The sequence below is a fragment of the Pleurodeles waltl genome, chromosome 9 (genome assembly GCF_031143425.1).
Source record: "Pleurodeles waltl isolate 20211129_DDA chromosome 9, aPleWal1.hap1.20221129, whole genome shotgun sequence".
In the NCBI taxonomy this organism is placed as follows: Eukaryota; Metazoa; Chordata; class Amphibia; order Caudata; family Salamandridae; genus Pleurodeles; species Pleurodeles waltl.
The window spans coordinates 1,051,213,377-1,051,226,827 of NC_090448.1; positions in this window are offsets into that span (position 1 = coordinate 1,051,213,377).

Sequence of the window (13,451 nt, forward strand, 5' to 3'; positions counted from 1 at the left end):
ATCAGAACAGTAAGGCTAGTGCTGCATTGTCCGTCAGCAGACAATATAACAACCCTCCTTTGCGTTAGAAAGCAAGGTGGGACAAGATCCCAGGGCTGTTGCAAGAAAGTTAAACCCTCTAGCATTGGTTCCTTCATTAATTTCAAACTGTCAGTGGAACAGCTTCATTTCTTTGCCACTCCAGACAATTCAATGCCTCTTTCAAACCTTTCCCCTTTGGCAAAACAACCCCAGTGTGAAATCTTAAAACAGTTGCAGAGGATCTCTTTGAGCCCATTCACAAATCATCTATTCGGATGCTGCCATAAAACAGTGACCGTGCTTGCCATTACCACAGCCTTGAGAATTGGAGAAATTTGGGCTTTCTCTATTCAGACTATATATTTGGAATCTGAGGAATCCAGAGTCTCTCTAAAAAGAAATTCACAGTCTATGTTGAAACTGCTTTCATCTTTTCATCTGAACTAGAAGACCCACCGATTTTTTTTTTTTTCCTGGATGCTTCATTTTTTAACATTAAATATTTTCTGAAATTCTACCTTGATAGGACTAAGTATTCAGGAAATCGGATCAATTCTGTTTCCTTTGGTAATGCTGCTAAAGGTTCTCCTTTGTTCAAGCATTATATAATTCGATCGATCTCAGAATGCTTCACCTTCTACTACAGAAAATGTAGCAGGCACTCGGGAACAATGCGCAAGCTCTCCAGCAGAGGAATGGAGGCAGTAGCACGTTCTTTTCAGAAGTTCTGTTTGTTTTGCACACTTCTTAGGTATAGCTAATAGTTAAATGTGCGTCCACGCAAAAACAGAGTCTGTTGGCACTGAAAGGTACAGTATCTCTTTAGGGTAGACACGGTGCCATTTAACATGTGAACAGCTAAGCTTATTTTTGCCTTTTCGGAAATTAAATTGACTGAAGCAGCTATATTCTCTCTCTTACCCTTTTACCCCTTAATGCTCACTGTGTTTTTGGTGTATATTGGCAACACATACAACATTGAAAACAGGGTTGAGTTCTTGTCACATTCACAGCATCTTGGGCCATGGCAATTTGCCTGCTTATAATGAATCAGGAGGTGAATCCTTTACAAGCTAGGTCTCAAACTCTTTTTTTTAAATTAAAGATAACTTAAAAATATGGTTCAATAAAAAGGGTCCTTCTTTTACATAAGATTAATTAGTTGGCTTTAACCCCTTCACTATACACAACCAGGGCCTCGCTTGGTATAAGCTTACAACTCAGGGTTACTTGCTAGCCTTGCCTCTACAGTTGGAAATTATGGATATACCCTCATGAGAGGATCTTTCAGTATTAAATGGGGTAGCGCTCTGCTGGCCTCCCCTGATAAAATATGGACAAGATTCACATACTTTCTAGGCTTTCCTTAGTCAATGTAGTCTTCATTTTCTGCCTTGTCCTCAATAATTTCAGATTGATAAAATGAAGGTAATCTTTATTCTTTTGTATTTGAAAAAGAATGTCATGCTGTTGGGTACACCATTGATATTGAATAAAGTCAATGGTTGGAACTCAACCGTATGGCCCTCATTATGAACACAGTGGTAAACACTGTCGACCGCCGTGTCTACGGCGATCTGAAGCCCGCCATATAATGATGAAAAAATCAGAAACTGACACAAATCTCCCTGCCACCAGTCACCACCAGGACCTTGTCAGTGAAAATGCTGGACTTCCCACCCCACCACCACCGATCACACAAACTCCCCGCCTTGCAGATAAAGCACAAATCACCGAGGCGGTCAGTGGAAGGCGAATGACCATTGGCGGTACAGACCGCCACAGGCGGAGGTGGACCTAACAATAAGAAATGCATACATTGGCAAGTTTGAAACCCACACCTGACACACATCCACAGCACTATAAAACACTCACAGACACACCCCACAATCCTTCACATCGCCAATAGGAGAAGGCAGATGGGCAACACTACAGGCAGACACTGAACGCCATATCACACGACACACACCCAACCACACAAGAGCACCCTCACCTAGATCCACACAAGACACCATTAAAAAAACACACCATGGCAGCCCCCAAGCACCCACGCTTCACAGAAAGGGAGCTAAGGACCATGATGGACGAGATATTGATGGTCGAGCCACAATTATTCGGGGCACAGGTCTAGCACACACCCATCGCCACGAAGTTGGAGCTATGGCAGACAATCGTCATCAAGGTCAATGCAGTGGGACACCATCCACGCACCAGGGATGACATCCGCAAGAGCTGGAACGACCCGTGTGGGAAGGTCAGATCCATGGCATCCAGGCACCACATTGCAGTCCAGAAGACTGGGGGAGGACCTCCACCAACACCACCTGACTACTCTGACTGGGAGGAAAAGGTACTGCCCATCCTGCACCCTGAGGAACTCACTGGACTCACTGAAGGAATGGACTCTGGTAAGTCATTTACATTTACCCCATATCCATCACACCCGGAATGCCTTCACCACTCCACCCCTCCAACACCCACCAGGACCGCTACCCCACCCAGGCCACAATCACTACATCCAGTCCCCCTGCATGCCCACAAACCCAGTAACAGGCCCACATCCCTCCCCCTGTGCACAGCCACCTACCCCTGCAAGGAATCACAGTGGCCTACAGCACCCACAGTGCACCTCCTAATCCAAAGCAAAATGCAATGCTAACCTCACAAAAGCACCCTGCATGGCCCCGAAGTGTGAAAACCTGCACAAAACTGCCCAGTCCCGTGCACCCCCATCCGATCATGCAAGTGTAACAGACATGTCCATTCCCCCAACAGGCACCACAACCCATGCCACCCTGACGGACAGGTCAAGGAGTGGTAGTGCCCCCACAGGGAGACAGAGGCACCTCCCAGGACACTGGAGATGGAACCCTGGACATTGACGATCACCCTGGCCCCTCACACAGTCCTGTACTGTCGTCATCCAGCAGCCCCCCCCCGCCCCAGGACACCACTGACACCCCTACCACCTAGCCAACAACATCAGGCCAGGGCAACCGTCCCCACACCTGTGTATCCAGGCCACAGACTGGTGGAACACATGGACAAAGGCCACAGTCACCCCCTACCAAAAGGCAGGAAGACGATGGCCCCAGTGCAAGTGGTACCGCCAGACCTGTGCAGGGGACACAGGCACAGGGAGCTAGGCCCAGTGGGAGGGCATCAGTGGGCCAGGAGGGAGGCCACAGGAGTGATGCAGCAGCCCAGGACGTGATCTCTGAGGTCCTGGGAGCATATCACCATACCCAGGACAGATTGGCCCAGATAGTACCCACCCTGGAACAGAGTCAAATGATGCAGCTAGCACGCCACCAAGAGGCCATGGAGCAGTGGAAACTGCACAGTGCCACAATGGCCACCATAGCAGGTGCGCTGCTGCACCTTGTCCCCACGCAGCCTGGGGCCCACACAGACCAGGAAGCCCCTATTACAGGCCAGGATACAGACCGGACAACAACAGCATCAGCAGCAACTGCACATGTTCCACCCTCTCAGGACACACAGGGGACATCCATCTCAACCCGTACAGGCCAACACCAGGCACCCAAAAGGGCCCTCTGGCCCAAATATGGCACTGGAACACCTTCCAAGACCAAGGCCCCCTCAAAGAAGTGACTGGCAAGAACTGTCCTCCAAGCGTCCCACTGAATCAACGACCAAACTGTGTGAAAACAACAACACAATCTTGTAAACATAGATGGACCTACCACTACTGCAAACAAATGCTGCAACCATGTTGCCATATTGTACAACCACCATTAGCCCCTCCCATCACTGTAATCTGCATGATTGAATCCCTTCACCAAATAAAACACCATTTCACCTATTACAATGTCCCCTGTCATTATGTTTAAACAAAGTGAAGTATGGATGCAACTGTATCATAACTCATTTATTATTATCTGAGTAGCAGGAAATGCACCACACGCATTACATGTTGTTGTACCTACAGATGTGTTGAACTATCATACTATAATGTTACCTGTCCTATGCAGACCTGGTCACAGTGGCAATGACTATTGACCCAATCCTCCCCCCCCCTTAGATGAAAAGGCACACTGACAATATGCTGTACTGACAACAATCTCATCTAATGGTCCCACATAGTTACTGGAAGTAGAGTTGTATTAGTTGAGTCATGCAATTTACATCTTCCCCTGCCTCATCATCACCATCACTCTCATCCCCCCTCTGAGGAAGCTGGTCTGGATACACAACACCCTCCTCCTCCAAGAGGGGGATTGAATTCCTCACAGCCACGTTGTGCAGCATGCAGCAGGCCACCACTATTCTACACACCTTTTCAGGCCCATAGGCCAGGGAACTGCCAGAGACAACACAATCTAGTCTTCAGGAGACCTATTGTGCGCTCTGTCACCCTCCTAGTACTCCATGGACCTCATTGTAATTCCTCTCTGCATCTGTTCCAGGATTCCTCACTGGTGTCAGGAGCCAACACAAGTTGGGGTAGCCAGAATCATCTAGAAAATGGTGCAAAACAGGACTGTCAATGACAAACCTCAGAGTCAGACAGCCTGTCTGTCTGCTATGTGGCAATAAGTGTCAGAAACACCTACCTATGATCCATCCTCTGTCCTCTTGTAGTTTTTCTGTCTTGTGTGGCACACTACTGTTCCTTAGCACAGAGGAATCATGGACTGATCCAGGGAACATGGCATTCACATGTAAGATATACTGGTCTGCAGTACACACCAATTGAATGTTCATGGAATGAAAGTTCTTGCTTCTGTACACCTGTTCACTGACTCTTGGGGGGTGATACCCCATGTGATAGGTGCCATCAATGGCACCTATATAGCTATGTTGGCAAAGGCATAGAAGTCTGACTTGATGGCAGGGAGGTCAGCCCTTTTGGGAAACCTCACATAGGACTGCAGGTGTCGTACAAATCCATTCAGGAATCTGGACAGTATAATGCTAAACATTGGCTGTGAAAAACCTGCACCTATGCCCACTGTCACTTGAAATGAGTCTGTGGCCAGGAAATGGAGAGCAGAGAGCACTTGCACTTCAGTAGGGATGGCATGCTGATTATGATTAGCTGGTCTCAGTGCTGGATCCAGTAATGCACAAAGTTCATCAATAGTAGGACTGGTCAGGTAAGGTAATGTATATTGTTCCATGCCTATGGGTGTTTAGGAGACAATAGGGCCTGCATAGTGCTGATGAGGGTTTTACAACTGGGTAGTTAGGGCCAAAATATCTGCCCCCTGTTATCCAGAAGTGTCGTGGTGGAAGAGACCTCATACAGCTAACGGTTGATGTAATAGCGTAATGCGGTGTTTACTGCTGTGCGCAAATTCATTGGTTAACATGGTTGTCAATGGGCATTCTTAGCATATCATGATCACCACCGGTGGTGACGGTGTACACCACCGCGGTTCATACGCGCACTCGTCACCCCAACTTCACTTGTCTCCCTGATCTCGTGCATGCTGGTACTCTACTGAGTGTACTGCTGTGTCCTGCCTCTGGTCATGGAAATGGCACATGTTGCAAGGGAAAGGGCCCTGGCCTTCACCAACGAGGAATTGGAGAAGCTCGTGGACGGGGTCCTGCCCCTGTTCGCCAAGCTCTACGGTCGGCCAGATGTACAGGTGAGTAGGAGGATTGGGGGCCATGGATGTGTGCAAGGGTGGTTGATGGCTGCATACATGTGTGCACGTGTGACACTGTATAGTCCAGGGTTCCTGACATGCAGCGTGTGTGTGTGCTGTTAGGCTGTTTGAAATGTCCGTCCCATAGTGGACGTATAGTCAGCTGTATATTATTGCCCATTGTCTGACCTCAGTGTTACTTTTTCTGTGTGTTCCTTATAGGTAAGCGCCCACCAGAAGACGGGACTTTGGCATGCCATCACCAAGGAGGTGCGGAGCCTGGGGGTCTACAACCGGCAGAGCACCCACTGCAGGAAGAGGTGTGAGGACCTGCGGTGCTGGGCGAGGAAGATCTGTGAGGCCCAGCTGGGGAAGTCCTCCCAATGACGAAGGGGTTCCCGTCGGGCACTGAACCCCCCCCCTTATGCAACGCATCCTGGCGGTGGCGTACCTGGACCTGGATGGGCGCTTGAAGGCTGCACAACAGTCACAAGGGGGTGAGTACGAAAACCATATATTTGCTCGTCGATGGATGGATGTGTGTGTGTGTGTGTGCGTTCGTATTTATGCTGTCTAGTGGCAGGGACTCTGACTGATGTCCATCTACATAATGGCTCCCGCGGGGAGTAGGGGTGTAAGTGTCAAATCTGCAGTACGTCAGGTCCTTAAGTTCTGTGGGGAATGGCTGTAGAGCAGGGTTGTGGCCAATAGTCAGGGGCACAGCCATGTGTATAGCGGTAGGTGCTGCCTGGTTGAATATGTTCTGGGTGGGTGTATGTGTGCACCACTTATGTACCTCCATTCAGCTATTTACAAGTGTCTCTCCTGTTTTGTCTCCCCATTCCTGTTCTGTTGTGTTGTCCGTGTACATCAGCATCATCTGGTGAGGGAGCTGAGGTGCCGGCGAGTGGGGAGGCAGCGGCCCACGGATCCTCAGAGGCAGTCATCCTACGCCAAGGGGGCCAGTGGGTTGGAGTGCGAGGGGAGTACCACGTGGGAGGCAACTACCACTGGAGGTAGTGACTCCGATACCTCCTCCGGTGGGAGCGCCCTGGTGGTGGCAGACCCCAGTGGGCTTACCCCTACTGTGTCATCTTCCGCCACCCCCATACCATCACCGCACTCCCAGTTGCTCCCCACCGAGTTGCCTGTGCCCGCTCACCCAGAAGGGTGGGCGTCTCCTTTGCCCCAGGCACCTCCTCCCCTGCCCCAGTCAGCCCTGCTGCCCTCACGGAGGTGGCTATTGACCTCCTGAGAACCATCTCTTTAGGGCAGACAAATCTTGTCAATGCCATCCAGGGGCTAGCATCAGAGGTGCAGCAGACCAGTGCCTATCTGGATGGTATTCACGGTGCCGGGTCTGGCCTACAGAGATCTTTTCAGGCTCTGGCCTCCTCTTGGATGGCAGCCAGTGTCCCTGGTCATTCTGTACCCCCCTCCAACCACCTCTACCTGTTCCAGCACCCCACTCCCTTCACCCGTCCAAGGCACACATTCTGACACGCAGGCGCACACCTCAACTCACAAGAAGCACACTTCAAAACACAAGCACCACACCTCCCTCCACAAGCATACACACAGCCAACATACACCTGCACACACACCAACATCCACTTCCCCCAGTGTGTCCACCTCTTCCGCCTCCCTGTCTGTCCCCTGTACATGCACACCCACAGGCACTGCACCCTTATTCAATGTTGCTGACCCTATTCCTGCAGTCAGCATAGTAGCACACATCCATTCATGCACCCCAGACACCACACCTGCACTCACCACAACAACTTTAGCTGACACATGCAGCACACTCACCAGACTTGCAGACACCCAGACAACATCCATTTACACTGGCAGCCTGTTTTGTCCCACTGTGTCCACCCCCCTCCTCCCAGAACACTCAAACGCTCCAAAACACACACACCCAACACACATCCACCTCAGCATACTGTCCAGTCACCTGCACCCACGTCACGCACACCTACACCTGGCATGACCACTCCCTCTACCTCCACTCCTACGCCTTCCTCCAGGTCCACCCCAATTGCCCCTAAGAAAAGTTTCCTAGCCCGTGTTGACCTATTTGAATCCACTGGCCCTCCCGTCTCATCCCTAAACGTGCTCACCTCCATGCCCTGTCCATTCCTCCCACGTCACAGCCTGCCCCTGTCCGCCCTACCCATTCCTGTGCTACCTCCCCTGTAAGGAAGAGAACCCGTGCTGGCCGGCCCAGGAACATCTGCCGCACCCCAGGCCAAGTCCGTTCCACCAGTTGCAAGCACAAAACCCGAGCCCCCTCCACCTTCCAAACGTAAATCTAAGCCCACCCCTCCCGATCATAAGTCCCCACCCCCACAACCCCCTGCCCCTGTGGTGCCTGGATGCCCCATTGTTGCCCCTATGAGGTGGGGTACCGTAGCTCTTGGAGTCAAGTTGGGGCCATTGTGGCCCATCGGACTTCTTGGACTATGGTCTGGCCCTTGGCCTTCTATGCACTTCTGTTGCTCATTGAGCAGAATAAAGGTTAATATGTTGCCTGTGTTGTTTAAGGCACACTCTGGATCCGTGGTCTCTCGTTTCATTGTTTGAGGGTGTTGGGCACATGTATGTACTTTGGCCAGGTTGGATTTGCCTTGTGTCGGGTAAGTACCTCTTGCTGGGGGGTGTATGGCTTGTGCTGCTGTGAAGGGGTGTGGGAGTGTTGCAGGGTGGATGGAGTGGGTGGGTGTATAACTGTGGCCTTTCTTCCCTTGATTAGTAGGTTGCGGTACTTACCGTCGTCTTCATCGGCGGTCTCAGTCGTGGGGGTATATGGCAAGGAGAAGGGCCTGCATGATCTGCAACTCTCCATGTCTGCTTTGGCGTGTTGTGTGAGCCTCTGGTGAGTGTTTTCTTATATTTGGTTCATTTCCACCTGGCTTTGCGTGGCGGTAGTTCACGCCCCAGAACTGATGGCGGTCTAGTGCTTCATTATTTGATGGGCAGGTAGGGCCTTTCTGTCGGCCTGTGGGCGGGCTCTGCCGTCGTTGTCGGCACTCCTCTGCTGGCAGTGAGTGGTTTTCAGGATGCCTGTGTTTCAGTTGGTTCATTATTTGGTGGTTCGGACCGCACGTCTGTTGGCGGTAGTTACCGCCACCGCCGGCGGTGCGGTGTTTACCGCCTTGTTCATAATGAGGGCGTATATTTGGTAAATTCCAGATGCTACTATTCGCTCACACTGGGCTTTTAACTCTGCACCAAAGGTCCAGGGATCGTGTGCACTGCATTAGATCAGTTTCAGCAACTCACGCCCAAAGTTACATGGGGAGCTAAGGAGGTGGCTGATGCTTTTTATCATGGTTTTAGGGAACATCTTAAGGATGCCCTGTATTTGGTGGCAAACAAACTTATTACCTTCATAACTATCAACCTAACTGTACAGATGGACACAAAGGCACAAAGTGTTTATATAGTGGGCACTGGGCCATTTTGTTTACAAGTATCCACCATCGGAGGGAACCAAATCTCCTTGGTTCTGAAAGAGACCACGACTGATCAATGACCTTTTGGGAAGATCTGTCTGAAAAATTACTTTGTTTCCCTCCAATTGTTGCTAAAGAAAGCAGGAGGACTTTATTAGCTTTAGTTCACTAGTTAATTGTGATGCTTCTGGTATATTTGAGCCAGTCTTTTCAGCAAAAGCACAACATAACTATTCGAAAGAAAAAGAGACCTGAACATCTTATGATGGAACCTATCTAACCTTCAGAGATGTAATCAATGAAACTGAAACTTTAGTTGTTCCCCAATCAGGATATTAAAAAAAAATACAGGGGGTTCACCATGTTACTAGAGACTTCATGGCTTCAGCATCATGACTCAACAATCACAGTGTTCAGAGGGCTACATTAGCCCCACATTCTCAGTGTTGTCAGCAACAGAGTTACCCTTGTTTCTCTAACCTGGTGAAACACCAACTGATGTGTTTCTCACTACAGAAGTGCGATGCAGCAGATGCATATAAAGACTTTCTACATACATTTATGTAAATGAGGAAGCCACTCAAACCCTCACTCCCCCCATTGTAAATATCATTGTAGTATTGATTTAATTCCTAGGGCTAAGATACCACGTGGCAGAATCTATCTGCTCACAATTAAAGAAGATGAGTTTTTAAGAGAATATCTGAAGGATAATTGAGACAAATATTTAGCTTGACAGTCTACATTGCCTGCTTGGGCTCTTATTTTCTTCCCTTCCAACCCAAAGGAGATTATAGACCTTGTACAGACTATATGGATTAAATTCAAACAGTGTTTTCAACTGTTATGCTTTACCATTAATTCTTATTTTGATAGACCAGAACAAGACGGCTAAAGTCCTGACCAAATTGGATCTCAGAGGTACACGTAATATAGTGTGCATCAAAGGTGGAGAAGACCACAATGAATAGTGATTTGGGCAATTTGAATATTAAGTGATGCCCTTTGGGTTATGTAATGCTTCGGAGGTTACACAATAGCTTGGGCATTACATTTTTAGAAACATCAGATATTTGTCATGATATACCTCAATGATAACCTGGTTCGTACAGAAAGGAAAGACCGTAATCGGACACATGTCTTCGAAGTATTACAATGTTTAAGAAAACATAATCTTTATGCGCTTTTTAAGTCTCTGAAGTGACCTTTTGGGTTTGTTTTCTCTGACAAAGGCATCAACATGAAGCCCAGCAAAGGCATTGCAGTACAAGAATGGCCTCAACCTAGAAATGATAGAAAGATACAGAGATTCACTGGGTTTGCAAATTTATACAATTTTTTCAAAATTAAAAAACGGTCATAGGCCCATAAAATACCTAAAGAGTCTGCTGATTTGATTTTACCCATACATACTGGCACCTTGACTAAAGGGATACCCTGGTGACAAGTAAGGTATTTTTTATTTTGAGGTCCTGGTAGGACCCTCAGAAGTGCTCCCGCAAGTCAGTTGAGCCCTGCTTGGCCTTTAGGAGCCAAGGTGGACCCAATGATGAAACATGCCACTACTAGAGTGGGTGAAGGTCACTAAATAATAAAATAAAGAAAATATATATTTTTTTCTTTTGGTATGGGATAATACTGGTTGGCTCTAAACAGCTTTGGACGTTTTGACCAGTAGAAAGGTGTAGGGATATGTTTTTGTTGTAGTTTATGCAGTTGGGAAGGTGTATCCCTATTGTGCCTTGTAAGAGGTAGTGATTTTTGAGCCTCCCCTGAATAGCTTTCCAGCCCAACGGAGCAAGAGAACCGACGGAGTGCTGGAAATTCTGTTGTCTCCTTGTTTAGAGGTACTAATTTGATTACCCAATATTTTTGATGGCACTCTATGACCAGAACTTTTAAGTCCTAGATATAAAAGTGTGTGATTTGTGCCCAGGCTCAATTTCCCACCAAAGACCTGTAGTACTCTTGCCACGTCTTCCTACACCTTTTTTCACATGATCTAGCATATCTTTGGATTTATTTGTTGATCTCTCAGATTCAGAGTCCAATATTATTTAATAGTGATAAACTATCTGAGATAGCCTACTTTATGCTTCTGAAACAATTGCCAACAGCCCTTTAATTAGCAAAGGTCTTAATCAGAGAAATCGTACACCTACATGGTCTGCCTGATGAGATATTGACTGATAGGGGAGCCCTGGTTATGTTTATATTTTGCAAAGAACTATGGGAAGGTGTTGGTACTCTTTGTAATCTACCTGTGAGATATCATCCACAGATGGATGGGCAGACTAAGATGTTGAATTAGTCATTCAAACAATATTTGAGTTGTTTGCTGATGTCACAGCAGCAGGACCGGATGCTAGAATTTCAAGCTGAGTTCTCCTGAATTCAACTAATTACACAGGGCTTTAGGCTATTCTCTTTCTTCTCCGTGTATAGTGTACATCAGAACATTTCCTTTATCTCCGTTGTTAAGGTTCCTTCATATCTGCCATTCTACATTCAGTTCGTACTGCCAGGACAACAATCTTCTTTTGCCCTTCAGTATTGTGTTGAAGATCAAGTTTATCTATCTTCCAAACACTTAACTATTGCTGTTTCACACCCCACCTCATTTCATAGATCCTTTTAAGATTACTCAATTAATAGGCTTAGCAGCACTGCATCTTGAGTTCCCTTCAAACTGCTCTGTACACCCAAGTGGTGCATGTCTCTAAAGTTACCCCTACGTGCAACTTTGCAAGGCCTTCACCCTATCCGCCTTGGTAGAAGGAACAGTAGTGTTTGAGGTAAGAGACATTTTAAATTCCAGGATTTCGTGAGAGTCCTTGCAGTAACTGGAAGAGATGTGATTTGCCTGAGCTCTTGGGAATCAGCAGTGTGTGTGCTTGCCCCTAGAATCATGGCCAGGTTCCTTTGCTCCTGTCTGAACAAACCATGCCTGGCCTCCAGATTGCGGTGAGAGGTTTTGTATTAATGGCAGGGAGGGGGAGGAAACGGGGGGAACCTGTCGGGAATGTAAGGAATATAAAGGGTAGGAGAATAAGGAGATTAAGAATTTTCATCCTATGTGTTTTGTTTTCCTTTTGGTGGTTGTGGTTACGTCTGCTTTAGTTAGGAAGTTTTGTTGCACTGTGCTATCCCTGCTTCCCCCCTCTGGCCATTGTATCCATTGCTTTCACATGTTTGTTGAGAATGCCTCCTTGTATTTCACGAAAATTATCACTAGTTGGGAAAACTGTATTGCTGCTGTTACTGTCTCACAATATGGGACTTTCATCTGTAATTATCATCTGTAATTAGGGAACATGCTTATGTCCAGCTCAAAGTAATCGATGGAGGTCTCCTCCTACCATCGTCCCATTAACCGAAGAGACTCTGGAACAGCTTTATGCGCGCTCTCTCTCGCACTCTCTCTCTCCTTTTGTCTCTCTCGCACTCTCTCTCTCTCTCTCTTACCCAATCTCCACATTCTTCTCGCTGAATGAACGCCTGGGTTCATGTCAGATTTGCAACACATTCAGCTTTGGCAAAAAGTCACACAAATTGGCTTTGAAAAACGGTGTCCCTATTGCTTTCTACAACTTCAGGTACAAGACTCAGGGGCATATTTATACTCTGTTTGCGCCGGAATTGCGTCGTTTTTTTACGCAAATCCGACGCAAAGCTAACTCCATATTTATACTTTGGCGTTAGACCCGTCTAGTGCCAAAGATCTTGGAGTTTGCGTCATTTTTTAGCATGGACACCTACCTTGCGTTAATGATATGCAAGGTAGGCGTTCCCGTCTAAAAAATGACTCCAAGGCATGTGCGCCTTATTTAAACACCCGTGCAAAAATGACGCACAGGAGTGGGCGGGTCAAAAAAAATGACGTCCAGCCGCTTTTGCGTCATTTTTTAACGCCTGGACAGGGCAGGCGTTAAGGGACCTGTGGGCTCGGAAGGAGCCCAGAGGTGCCCTCCCATGCCCCCAGGGACACCCCCTGCCGCCCTTGCCCACCCCAGGAGGACACCCAAGGATTGAGGGACCCATCCCAGGGAACTTAAGGTAAGTTCAGGTAAGTATTTTTATTTTTTTGTGGCATAGGGGGGCCTGATTTGTGCCCCCCTACATGCCACTATGCCCAATGACCATGGCCAGGGGACACAAGTCCCCTGGGCATGGCCATTGGGCAAGGGGGCATGACTCCTGTCTGTGCAAAGACAGGAGTCATTTCAATGGGGGTTGGGAGTAAAAGAAAAAGGCGCAAATCGGGTTGAGGCTAATATTTTGCCTCAGACCTGACATACCCCATTTTTTGACGCCCAAGCTCCATTTTCCCCTACGCCGGCGCTGCCTGGTGTGGGTC